The 14,231-nt window shown below is 41.1% G+C and overlaps 1 protein-coding gene across 3 annotated transcripts in view; it reads right to left on the bottom strand.

Moving 5' to 3' along the window:
- The window catches only part of GRID1 (glutamate ionotropic receptor delta type subunit 1), a 2,431,615-nt gene that overhangs the window by 86,084 nt on the left and 2,331,300 nt on the right, over nucleotides 1-14,231 (bottom strand). The window lies entirely within an intron of this gene.

Raw genomic sequence — 14,231 nt, 5'->3', positions numbered from 1 at the left:
ACTGTATTCTCTATTACAGTGTAAATTAGAGACCCAATATTAGCAATACAATTATGTTATTCTATTGTTAATATTTCCACAAAGAAATGATCGATCATTGTTCTTATGAGCATAGAAATATCAACTCAGTGACGAATTCCAAAATGTTATTTTGGGATTACCAGTTACCATTTCGTACTTTCAACCCACCACAAAATATTAGACGCTCTGGAACTCGAAAACGTGGTATAAATTCACATTGTGCTTACAGTTTGCATAAGAGCAATGAATCGGCAAATGACTATTTCCCAAGGAACTAATGCCCAGATGCATCAAGCATTTTTGGAGTCGCAAACGGTGCGATTCCTTGAAATCGGCCGTTTGCGAGTCCAAAAATGCTTTTTGAGATGCATCCTTTGTTTTTGTAGAAAATCGCTAATTTTGCGATTTTCTAAAATGCGATTGCATTTAAGGAATCGCAATTTTGCGATTCCTTAAATGCAATGCATCATTTTTTAAAAATTTGCGAATTTTCAAATTGCAAGTGAAAATTACCACGAGGTTGAACCTCGTGGTAATTTGCAAAATTGTTTAAAAATGCACAAAAATGCATTTTTTGAACTGTTAAGTTACAGACATACATGTCCTTAGGACATGTGTGTATGTAACTTATAGGTAAAAGTGCATTTCATGGGTGCAGGGGGAGGTCATTTGGACCCCCCTCTCCACCCTTGAAATGCTTTGTTGAATTGCGATTTCAAATTGCGAATTCGCAATTCCCATTCATTCCTATGGGCATTTCAGCCCATAGGAATGAATGGGAATTGCGAATTCGCAATTTGAAAATCGCATTTTTTATGCGATTCGGTAAAAATTGCGATTTTTACCGAATCGCAAAAAAAATGCGAGAAAAATGATGCATACCATTTTGCAATTCCTAATTTGCGATTCGGTAAATTTCGCAAATTAGGAATCGCAAAAAAGTAGTTTGATGCATCTGGGCATAAGATTCTCACCTGTACATCTATATTTAAAACAATACTGAGCTATGTGCACAGACCGATGTGATTTTTTTATACACTTGCACACAATTATTAATTTGGAAAGTATTGACAGTAAAATGAAATAAATAAATACATATGTTATATATAATCCTTTAGCTACACACAGACACGACCCATTTAGATTTGCTGTGATTGCCACTCTGTCATGGCTGTGAAACTGTGAACTCTGCCATAATGCAGCTTCACACATTAGTCTTAAACATTTGAAAGCTTTATGAAGTGAGTAAACGTGCACATCTTCACTTGTCGTTCTTGAACTTATTGAACTTCCAAATACACTCCTGCTAATCTGCGTACCTTATCATTTAAACTTGAGAAACATATTGAGTCGTATCTTTAATTATCAGCGTGTTCTCTAGTCAGAAAGTGCTCAGTGTTGTCTCTCAGCAAATTAGAGGTGACAGGAGGTGTATGGTGGTGCTTTGATGTGGACATGCTGCAGGTTTACAGATATACTGTGAGCCATATGTAATATTATAATAATACTGGTCAGTCACAGTTTCGATTAGTTTGCAACATTGGCAGTTGATGAACTGTGGTAGGATTTGAGGACATTTCACCACCGGGCAAACACCACCACACTCGCAGCGCTGGTGTTTGCCCCACAGTGATTGCCATTTCTTATGTCGAGCCTGAGCCAGCACGCAGGTGCTGCTCTGGCGATCTGTTGTAGGTAGAGTACGGAGGAGAAGCCCCGCCTATATTTTTTCATTGGCTTGTTTCTTTGTACTTCGTAAATGCTGGCATCTGATTCCTTATTAGGCTTGTTAGACCATCCTTAGTACAGCTATGTTGTCATTTGTATCCTCCCATGGCTACTTCCCCTTTACTTCGGTTCTTACACAGTAAGCACTATATTCTTTATTGAGTTTGTCCTACTTTAGGCAGGACGACGTGCTGTGTTTACATTCAGCGCGCTATGCGCTTTCACTTCTGGAGATTCCGGGACACTCGCGACCGCTTGTTTTTTTTTTTTGTAATGTCTTCGGGCACCGCACTTTTTATTTAGCACAGCGCCCTCTTTTATTTATTTATTGAGCTGCACACAGTTATTAATTTAGTTGCAGACAGTTTCAGGCGCGCACTTTATATTTAGCATGGCGGCGCTTTTAATTATTTATTTAGTTGCACTCATTACTTGTATACGGCCCCCTTACTGGTCATACATGAATCATGATACTTCTACACAGTTCCACATATGAGCACTGCACATATGTGCACCCTTTCAGTTCTTCAAAACCGTTGGTTCTGTCTTAAGCCCTCATATCATATGTTCCATCCATCTCTACCCTCATATGTGGCCCTGGGTTGTCAGTCTCTGAATACCCTCACTCCCAAACTTCACACGTTGCTCTTCTGCTTCACGTTACAATGTTGAAAGTAGCAGCTTCCTGCGACGGCTCTGGGGCTGCATATGGAAAGCACCTCATCGATTTTTACGCAAGTGTTTTGTTTGCCCCCCCCCCACCTCGCCCGCCCCCACCCCTAAGCCACACGACAGGGGAGGAAGTGCCCGGGAATACACATTTCTGCACGGCTGAGTGCTTCAGTGTTTGAGAAGTAAATACAGCATCCCCAGGTAGCGGTAGATATGCTGGGCTATCTGTTAGCAGAGGGTAAAAATGTGTCCATTTACTGCGGAGTACCGGAACTCAAGTGTTCAAACAATAAAGTGAATACACTTCCGGTTATATTCTACAGTGGGTTTACTTAGTCCAGGAACGTAGTAAAGACAGCTGCATGTTAGTGTGACTCTACACACAACCCAATAACCTTCAGGTTGGCTAGTTTAGGGGCGCAGAATCGCATTGAGCCACTATCTGGTTTTAACAATGCAAGATGCTGGTTAGATTCAGGGAATGCATTGCTAGAAAGGACTTATGGCACCTTCTAAGAACCCCTCTGCTGCTAAGTGGGTTGCACCAAGTCATGACATAATATGACACAATTCCAGCATTGTGTGAACTGCCATATTGGTCAGGGATTTTCTGACACACCTCTAACCATTTTCACTTCAATGTGACTCTGAATGGTTTCAAGTGATTTTGGAGGACACGCTATTTAATTGAACGGAGATTGAATTATTAAATTTCGTAATGCGAGGAAGGTTTTCGGGGTGGGTGACCCCCAACTGAAGTAAATGGGAGACATTTCTATTTTGTTGGAGGGTAACAATGAGTTAATCAGGGCAACACCCTCCAATTGAGGGTGAGTTGAGAGTTACGGTTGTCACTTCCCAGCTTGCCGGACTGGCAAAATGACGGCAGCCATTATCTTCCATTTGACAGTCTAATTAGTGTCTTCTCGGAGTTGTCGTTTGGTTTGCTGCGACTGAAACAAATCATTTACACACCTGAAAATGGTTATTTGTAGCTGGACGGGACTCTAGAAATGGTGCCTCGTCAAATGAGCTAGGTGGTAAATCTGGCAGCTTTAGCCGTGGAATAAACTATGTCGGCACCTGCGAAAGAAAAATACAAAGCATGTATATGCCTGCTATCTCAAATCCAGGCAATCCATGCATGGGTCTGTGATAGGGAGGCCTAGAAAAATATTTAATACTCTTTTTTTAATTTGTCCATGTCCTCGCATTCAGGAGTGTAAACTCAAGATGAAACCCTGTGAGTATCAACAAGCTTGACTAAGAGGACCCTCCCTTAGGGAACTGGCAGGTATGCACAAAGGACATGCTAAGCTTCCAACTGCTCCTAGCTGGGAGGGGCAATCCCTCATTGGGGTTCTAACTGCGTCCATTGGAGGCCCACCCTCTTCAATTGTCTTGCAAAAATACTTCATTTGCCCTGTGCATTCAAAATGGATGCTAATGACTCAAAGCGACTTCAGCACCACCGGGTACACACTAGTTTCCTCGCTTTGAATGGAGAAACTCTCTCATTCTGACCCTTTCCCTCAAAGAGGAATGATTTGCTGTTGTTAGCAAAAAAAGCGATAACGGTTCATCTCCGTTTGGGCTATTCAAGGCCCTTCCACAAATTACAGGTCGTGGAGATGCTCTTGGCCCCCTCCTTCCTAGGTCTTGCATTCTCTGTTTCCTGGCCCTACACGTTCCTGGCATTGAATGCCACCCCTTGGTTTGGAAGAAAATCTAGCTGCACTTAGAGAGGAGTAGGCCCCTCACATTCCGGCCTCCCCCACCACTGCACTTACTGCGCTGTTGATAGCTAAGCCTTATGAACCCGGGACAGAAAGAGTGCTGCACCCAGTCATCATGGGTAACATTAAATGTGGGCAATATAACACATTATTATTGTCAAGGAGTATTTTAAGAAGCTGTCCAGAAGTGGCTTGTAGATGATCACACAGAGCATCAAGTTAAGCAGTACAGACATATTGAGAAAATGTTTAAATAAAATTGTTATTTTTAAAGTGAATTTAAATTTTTAAAAATGATAAAAGAAACAGTGGAGGCATTGATAGCTTACTTCACCCAGGGTGCCAGTTACTAGCAGCTCGTGTAGAGCCACACAGGAAGGACTCAGTATTATAAGACACAACCTTTCTATATTGAAATGAGCTCAGGGCATGATGCACCCCTGCAGACCCATGAAACCGCAGATTCTGACTCCTCTGTGGTAGTAGGGTGGGGAAGGTGGTGTAGCCATCCTTCGTTAGGTGTCCAGCTCCAGATGGAGGCAGGGGGGCAGTACCCAAGAGTCTCCAGAAGCTCAGATGTGTTGTGGTGAGCAGGGTCTTGCGTTTCTACCCCAGACGAGCTATAGTGTGAACTCCATCAATGTTGAGCCAGAGCAGTCATACGCAAAGTACGACCCGAGGCTGACTGCGGCCCTTCTGACCTTCACATGCCACCCCTGGTTAACAGCAGCACTGAACTGCTGTTTACCTAAGTAGCACTAACATACAGCAAAACATTAAATAAATGGAGGTTTTATTCACAAGGTAGCTGAACTTGAGTAAAATATTCAAAGGAAGTATCCTGCAACATTTATCCACCCACAAAGCCGACTCCGATGCTGCTACCATCAACGCGGCCCTCAAGCTCACTACAGACCACACTTTGCGGCTTCTCTGAGAACGTTTGAGAGTATCTATGAGCTAGAGTCTGCCATTTCCAGTAGCTAAACGTCTGTTCATTTTCTGTTTTTAGGTCGAGCCTAGGAAGCACATGTGCTGCTCTGCGGGGCATGCTGTATTCAGGTAGGGACTTGAAGCTCAGTCCACTCTCCACCCATATTTTTCAGTGGCTTGTTTCATTGTCCACTGTAAACTATGGCAGTTCATTGGTCAATAGGCTTAGAAGTCCCTCCTTACTACCGCCTTCTCTTATTTTGTATGCTCCCATGGCGACGCCCCCTGTTACCTCTGTTGTTACTCTGTAGGCTTTAATTACAGCCTCCAAGCACTATTTTCTCAAATAGCTTTGTCCTGTCTGCTGTTGCAGGCAGGACATGCTCTCTCATAACGCTTTTTTTGATAGCCCGAACGCATTTGCAATAGGTTTCGCATTTGCGAGAGTTTAAGCTATTGGAATGTAAATGACAATGCATTTTATTTATCTGTTTTAGAAATAACACATAAATATAAGGCATTGTCATTTACAATGCCAATAGCTTGAACTCTCGTAAATGTGAGACCTATTGCATTGCAAGTGTTTGTTCATGGAGGGTGCCCCTGCTCCCATTCCTACTCTGCATACAAGCATTTTACAGTCTCCTACTGCAGCTCTGTTTAACCCCATCGCTGCGGCGGCAATTCCGCCGCAGCGCTAGGGGGGGGGGGCAAGCGGCGCTCGCATGCTCGTGACGGAGCCGCTCCGTCACGAGCCGCGGTTGCGCTGTGCTCATGACGGAGCGGTTCCGTCATGGCCCCGCCCGCTTAATAGAACGCGCTGCGCAGGCGCGAAATCAGCGCCGCGCAGGCGTGGCGGCAGGGCCATGACGGAACTGCTCCGTCATGAGCACAGCGCAACCGCGGCTCATGACGGAGCGCCTCCGTCATGAGCATACAAGGGGTTAATGAGGAGCTGCAGTGCAGGAGGTGGAATTTCCATTGCACACCATTTGGAAGTGGTGGTGTATAAGACCAAACCATGAATGTGCCTGGTTGAGCAAACTCAGTGACATGTTTCCACAGTGGGTTCAGGGGGGCAGGGAGTGGAAGATGTTCTCCCTGAGAATAAACAAAATGGCAAAAGATGGTTAATTTTCCAGCACAATGTTCTTCTATAACTTGATAGTACCTTTGTTACAATCAAGGATAAATACTCGTAGGCGATAAAAGAAGTAAGTTTATTAGGTTTAGTTCAGTTTAATAGTAGGCCCCACCAGGAGCACCTCCATTGCTTCTCAGCCCATTCCGTCAACTTACACTCCTTCGATTTTAAACACTCTCAAAATTCTGATGACCTCACATACCGGCCGTGCAGCAAAGGTGCCGAGCACTAGGGAATAATGCATTACAGAATACACAGGATACAGCAACTTTCTAAAAGGTTACTAGGGAAACTACTCCAAAAGTATTTGCTAGGCTGCCTATATTCCATTTTCTTTTCAAGTATTTAGAGCAATATATTCAGATCTGCCATTTCCTCTAAAATCATTATCAGCCTGATTCATCATTCTCCCGTTTTGCGAGCCCCTAATAGCGATTCATAGCGAATCGCTATTAAGGACTCGCAAAACGGGATTCATGTAGAAATTGCATGAAAAACTGTGATTCCTACATAATCCTTATTTGCGATTAGCAAATTGCTAATCGCAAATAAGGAATAACTTGCCATTCATTCCTATTCACCCCGAAGGACACCCTGTAGCACCCCTCAAATGAAATTTTACACAGGTGTTGCACACACACATGTCCAAAGGACATGTGTGTGTGTAACATGCAACTCAGGAAAATGCATTTAAAAGCATTTTTCTGAGTTTTCGCAATTTAACACGAGGTCTGAACTCGCGGTAAATTGCGGCCAGAAATTGCGAATTCGCAAAACAAAATTGGATGATGAATTGCATTTAAGGAATCTCTATTTGAGATTCCTTAAATGCAATTCCTCGCAAAATTGAGAGATCGCAATTAGCGATTTTTGGATTTGGGATGATGAATCCCAAATGCAAAAATCGCACTCGCAAACGGCCAGATTCTCAGAATCCGGCCCTTTGCGAGCAGATTTCGGCTTCATGAATAAGGCTGTAAGTGTGCTGCAGTCAGCCTGTCCTCTCTGCAAACTCTGTCATTTGTCCAGCTTGCATAGACCAGCTTTCTAAAACGCCAGTGTGGTTAAGGAAGGGTTTGTCAGGTACCACACAGCCATCACCGCCCCTCCTTCTGCAGTAGCACCCTTGATAGCTCCAGTAACTTTCGATGTGTACTATTCAGTGTTGTGCCTGTGACAGTCAGGGTTGTGATGTATTGTTGAACATCAGGGGGTAACCTGAGCTCCAGTAGGGTATTATTATTACCTCACATATCAAATATTTGCATCCTTGGAAAGATAAGAGCCTCACTCAGCCATATCAGGATTGAAACTTATGAACAGTAAACACCTCAAAGAAACGTGAAGCTGGTTAATTAACTTCCCTGCCCTACACTGCTTGCTTACACAGCTATGACATGTGGATTAACCTGGACATCTGCAGACCTGTGTCTTGCACACAGATGATTACCACAGGAATTTAACTCAGACGAGGTAACTTCCTTATATTCAAACTTGTGACCTTCAGATGTGTCACCAGATCGCTAAAGCAGTTGTATTAATTGGCTTTGGCAGTCATTTCTTTGCAGAAAACACAACTAAAGAGACACACATTTTCTTTGGAGCCCCTTGCCAGTGCTGCCAAATGGGAGGGTGGTCAAGTAACAAGACAGGGCCTCCTAGTCCCGATTCCACCTCATTCCCCTTTCGTCCACTAGACTACATTTCCTGTAACTGTATCTCACTCTCGCAGGATCCTTTTCACCCTTGCTTTGTCCATTGAAGGCAGTTGTTTTTCTCGTTTTTGCTCCCTTCTCTCATTTCTGCCTTTCTCGCTTGCTCTGAGTCATAGTCTAGTGATGAAATAGAAGCCCTCCGTCCCCAAATAGGAGCTCCAGTGCCCAACAACTAAAACTAACAGCACACATTACACTCCTAAGGGCCCAGGTGGATGAATGAAGGTGTACAGGTATTATTTGTAATAAATGGCAAAAGGTGCCCCGCCAGGCACATCTTTCCCATTATAGTCCAGCTTGAGACCGACAGTTCCTGCAATAACGCATCCAGCATTTGCAACCAAACACTGCTCAGAACATACTTATCTGAAAAGAGAGTGTTGAACAAACAGGCACTTCTCAGATAAATGAATTTAACATCTCCTAAGTAACTCTGTGGATTAACGTTTTCAGAGAGTGGAAAGGCCAAAGTTGCATGGCTAGGTGACAGACATTGTGTACAGAAATGAGTTTGATGGCAGCATGTGTTTTTATGACGTTTAGAAGTGTACATTTAGGGTAGAAAATGGTGTAAAGTAAGTGCTAGAGGTTAGCTATTATCTTGAGGATGTTCTCTTTTTGTATGCCATAATTGCAAGCCTCTTGAAAGCCCCAGGCACACAAGCATTCTTCAGAACAGTCGCTCCCAATGAGAGTGGCTGCTAACTGTTCAGCAGTCAGTGACATCTGTTAGCTCCAGGGGCTCTTAAAACAGAGTGTGCTTTAGCTAATGCGTTGTGTCTACCAGTCAAGCAACAGGAGGCACAGTGTTAGCCCGCTCGGACAAACCAGGTATGTCCTGGTGGACCTGTCAGTTGAATGAAAACAGCATAAAATATGTAAGTGCAGAGCTGTTTTTTTCCAGAGCTGTCATGCTGCTTTCCAAGGTGCTAGAAAAGTTTTTTTTTTAAAAACCTTTGAGAAAATAAGAGTCGTTTTCTGAACTTCAAAGTCTTTTGAAGCTTACCTGTCTTTACTGCACTAAGGATGTCAAATCTACTAATGGACTGTGAAGACATAGATGGAGTCTTACGGGAAATACAAGTTCAAAATAGCTTATTCAGATAATTGCGGAAACAGTTAAGGTTCATTCCATCCCATAGGCTTGGCAGCCTATAGTTTGCTAAGTATCAACATTGAAAACGTATTTACTTCTTACAACTTCGAGTCCAGTGCTTTAGCTAGAAAATAGAAAGGGGTACTCACCAAACTTTGGGATAAGCATAAATTATGTAGCGGGTCTAAGGGTTAAAGACTGAGGATAGTGTATGTTAAAGAGAGACCAAGAGGGAGGACATTTTAGGGAATTGCTATGTTCTTTACATGTAACTGATTATTTTTGTCAGATTTCAAGTGAAGCTATCTTTGTGGTCTTGTATTTGCAATATTATTCTTTTAATATTCTATCTTAAATTTCCTTCCTCGGCACAGAGGCGCCCATGCCTCTTCCTGCTGTAGAGGTGCGTAGATCTTTGGCGAATGTCCTGGCACCTGACCGGATAATAATACACCTCACACAGATTTACTATTCAGGTGTGGGCATAAGTGGACCAAATTCCTGTTTATGTATTCCCTTTGACCAGGCTTGGACTCTGAGTGTGTGTTGCGTGTGTGTACTTTTCACGTAGAGGATTAGTGGCACTCCACACCTGTCATGCAGTAGAGTAGCAAGTGTACTTTCGCTTCTAATGCAATCAAATAAAATTCACCCCAGCCCCATTGGTTAGGTAGAAAAAGATGGCCTCAATTAGGGTACGTGTGTCACGCCATATGCTTAAGACTTTTTTTTACCTTCCACATGCTGCACTAGTGATAGCCATGCCCCTGCTATCCTTTCCCTAGCACAGAGCCACCCACACATCATTGCTTCTTTCTTCCAATTGGTGCATCCCCAATGTATCTTCTACCCCTCACCTCTTGTAAGTCCAAACTTCAGTAGCTCCTTATAATGGAGTAAAAAGTAAAACCAGAATATTGGAATCCAAAGCACAATCTAAGAATGCAGGGCGCACTCAGATCTACTATGGCATGGCCTGTACACCTGGAAATTTACAGAGGATTTCTTTCCATAATAACCTCATCCATATTTTTTAACACAGAAAGTACTGCGCTGCTAAAATTGATCCATGCCAGCACAATGAGGAACACATACTATGCACAGTTGTTGTTTCATTATAGCGCACATGATCCTTTATTTATTGTTGCTAGAGCAAAACAAGAGGAAGAATACAAAAGAAAACTATGACCATGGTAAAGTCCTAGACCTCCCACTCTCCCAGCACTACAGAACTAAGGGCCAGATGTAGGTAAATATCATTTACCGATTTGAAAATACTGAATTTTACTGATTCGGTATTTTTGAATCTGTAAATGCTATGTAGCAAATCATTCGGTAAAAATTAACAATTCGTTAAGATTCAGTAGTTTTACCGAATCGGTATTTACCGATTCGGTAATTGCCATTCATTCGAATGTCAATTACCGAATCAGCAAATACCAATTCGGTAAAAGGGGGAAAACATTGAAGGGTGGCAGGGTGTCACTTTGACACCCTGTTGCACCCCTCAATTGTGTATGGGTGCACATTTTGCAGACATACATGCCCTAAGGGCATGTATGTCTACAACATGGCATTGAAGCAATTTGCATAAAATTGCATTTTGGGGTGTTTTCGTTATTTACCACCAACTTGTAGTTGGTGGTAAATAACGAATCCTAACATGGGATAAGCACTCAATTAAGTGCTCCCTACATTAGGAATTCGGTAATTTACCGAATCGGCATTTAAGAAATCGGTAATTTACTGATTCCTTAAATTACCGATTTGGTAAATTACCGAATCGCTAATTTCGGGCCCTACATCAGAAAAGCCTATTACCGGTCGGTAACGGCCTAAATTCGTTAATTTCGTCCGTTACCGACCGGTAATAGCCTTCCTACATCTGGCCCTAAGACAACTATAGTGATCCAACTACAACTTACCTGTTTATCTCATGCCTCAGACTCCCATCATTCTGTAGTAAACAAGCTTGCAACCTCTATTGGAGCTCAATATTTTATTAAGTTGTTCTTCCAAATGTGTATTCTTTGACTAACTATCTCAGTGCCAGAAGATAGGAATTGTCAGATAACAATGGGAGCTAACTCATAGTGGGGAAGCCATAATGTGCATCTGATAAATTAGAAACCCACCTCTTTAAGAGAAAGAGAAACAGGTATTATGCACGATAATTGATTTCGTACATCTCTCCTAATATATCTACAGATACGGTGTAACTATCCGTTCCTCGAAAACCCAGAAAAGAGAAGTCCTGAGGAAGGTGCCACAAAATCAACTGTACAGCACCGAAACGCGTTGACGCACTGTTTTTTGTTTAAAAGAATCCAGTCAGGGCCGGGTAAAACTTTAGATGGGTATTTCATTTTTCCACTAAAGCTTTATAGTAACAGAATTGGTTCAGGCCATTGGATCTGGATAAATACAGTGGCATAGACATCTGGTGGGCCACATATGCATTAGGGTTTTTTTGTGACTATATGTAGTTTGCTGTCTATTTACTGTGAATATGCTTTAATTGTGTCCCTATCTATCGTGTACCGTAATATTGTGTTTGTGTAACATTGTTGAATATTTCATTTTTATCCCTCCAAGGTACCTTTCCCTTGGATTTTAAACTGTATTGCAAAAATTGTATGAATTTGCTTTGCTTTTTATTGTTTGATTGATTGTAATTTTAATAAATATAGATTGTTAACGATTCTATTTCTTTGTGGAAACCTATTTTTATATCCGTTTAAATACCCACTGCACTTTGTGACCTTTTCTTCTTAAATAGAAAAGGCCAATAGTTATCGGTCGACCAGTCGACTCCAGGGATTCCCCCTTTTGACTAACAAGCTTGCAACACCTACAAAAATTAAGTATGCATTTTCTCATATGTATATGTTGATTGTATAAGTTTCAAAACCTTTTATGGGTACCCTATACTTACAAGTATTAATCATGAATATATTAAAATGTTTATTTATGTATTAGTTATATTTGAGTTCATAAGCTAAATGTACTTAATAATATGTGATTCACAAATTAACGTGATAATGTTGGATATTAGTTTAATATTTCATGTAGGCCTCATTTCTTTCAGTGAAGTCATGGAATGATATTTCCAGAGCATGTGAAAACTTGTAGCTGTATTGGCACTTGTATTTGAAATAATAATTGTTTCTTTTGACATTTCCTGTACTGAGATGTGCACTTGCTACATTTGTGTTACTCTCTAGAACAGCTGCCTGGGAAAGTGCCCTTTTGAACTCTTATCCCTTCTTTTTCAAATGTTCCATTGTTCAATGTGTCACATGCTCGGTTGACTTAAGGAACTGCTTCATTGATCCATCTGTTTTTCCGGATTTGTGTTTTTTTCAAAGCCACTTTATTCTATGTGGATTAACCAATGTACTGAATGGTCTGACAAATTGAGGTGATGTCGAGGGGTGTCACCCAGGAAACTGATCAAGTATATATTGCATTATTGCCCATTTTTATAGAACTTGTTGGCTTCTGATTCTGGCTTAGATACAGATTTGTGGTGAAGGTCTTGGACTCAATTCTGCTGAAGTTGTCCTGATGCAGATTGAATCTTTTCGGACAAGGATTACTGCCGTGCTGCTGTGACTCTTGCTGTTACAGCGGAGGACTGAAACAGATTACGGTCTTGATTAACTGGACTGGCAACTTGGAAATTTGCTAAACTTTCCTGAGAGTTTTGGCAGAAGGCTCACCTGGCTACCTATCCATATTGATGCATATGCTGTATGTGATCAAAATTTGCCTCGGCTGAGGAAGATTGCCCCTCTCATTCACCTTATTCTCCCTGAATCCAGAGGCTTTGGTATATTTCATTAAATATTTTACTGATTGAATTTGGATCTGTATGAAACCTTTATTTGAAAGTAAATTTTCCCTACATTAATAATTGAAAACTTTAATATTTAATCTGACCCTGATTTTCTGACTCAGAATTCATTGTGAGTGACATTTGGGTTGTCTATGTTTAGAGATAAATGTGAGGGGTTCTTCTACAGGATATTGAATTTGAATTGTAGATACAGTTGGTCTACTCCTGGTCCTCATTGGCTAACTGTCCATTCCTTGAATATCCAACCCCTTTTAGCACATAGTAAGATCCATAGGAGGACCATCCAGAATGTATGAGTAGCACAAGAGTAAGTAAATTCAGTGAGGGCTCAGGAGCGCTACAGCATCATTATCAACAGCTTGGCAATTTCCTTTTGGTATGAGATAACCATGTTGTCTATTTCATTCATGTACACCTAACACGGATGTAAACCAGTTAGGAATGTGGTAAAAAGTGGCACAATGGTGTTACTGCTCCGGAGAATCTCATTTTCTTTGTGTTATATAACAATCTTTATGGAAAGCTAGTTATATATTTATGATTTGAGAATATGGCTCAGTAACCTTTATATTGATTGTTTTGCCCCATTGCTTCACTCAAGGGGTTGGGCCTCTTCCCCAGAAATCTGTGTGTAAGTTCCTGAAGTTGCAAAGTTTTAGACCTTCACCCCATTTGAGTGCAAACTATGACTATCACAAAGGAAAACTCTGTACACACATTTTTATTGTTTTGTTTAGAGCTAACATTATCTCAATAATGCAGTAATGTGTAATGTGCCAAAATGTTTGGAAAGGCAAAAGTAAACAAGGGCAGTTTGCAAACTACACAAATGGCAAACATCTAGAACTTCACAGACTTTGTTGGTGTAAAAAGCCTCTGTTCCAGACCCAGATTTTTCATACAATTTGGACTACTAAATAAAATAGAAGGTATACAATGGCATGGTAAACAAGCATTTGCAATGCAATAGGTCTCGCATTAGGAAATTTTGAGCTATTGGTATTGTAAATGAGAATTTTTTTATTTCTGTGTTGGTTTTGAAAATAACTAAATTAATAGCTTTGTCATTTACAATGCCAATAGTTATAACTTTCGCAAATGTGACACCTATAGCATTTGTAATGCAATATGTGTTGTATTTACGTGACTTAGATGTATTGCTAATTCAAATAAGAATGGCTTTTCATTTTTTTTAAATAACTAGTACTTAAATAAAAGTTATTGCAATTTATAATGGCAATAGCTTAACCTTTTGTCAATAACTTTTGTGAAGATTATGTTCAGTGTATTTTATTGTGACGGAAATACAAGAACAGAAGTGAAATAT

This window comes from Lissotriton vulgaris, chromosome 5, assembly GCF_964263255.1.
Source record: "Lissotriton vulgaris chromosome 5, aLisVul1.2, whole genome shotgun sequence".
Lineage (NCBI taxonomy): Eukaryota > Metazoa > Chordata > Amphibia > Caudata > Salamandridae > Lissotriton > Lissotriton vulgaris.
Note: the sequence above shows the minus strand (reverse complement) of the source record. Positions and strands in the feature narration are given on the sequence as shown.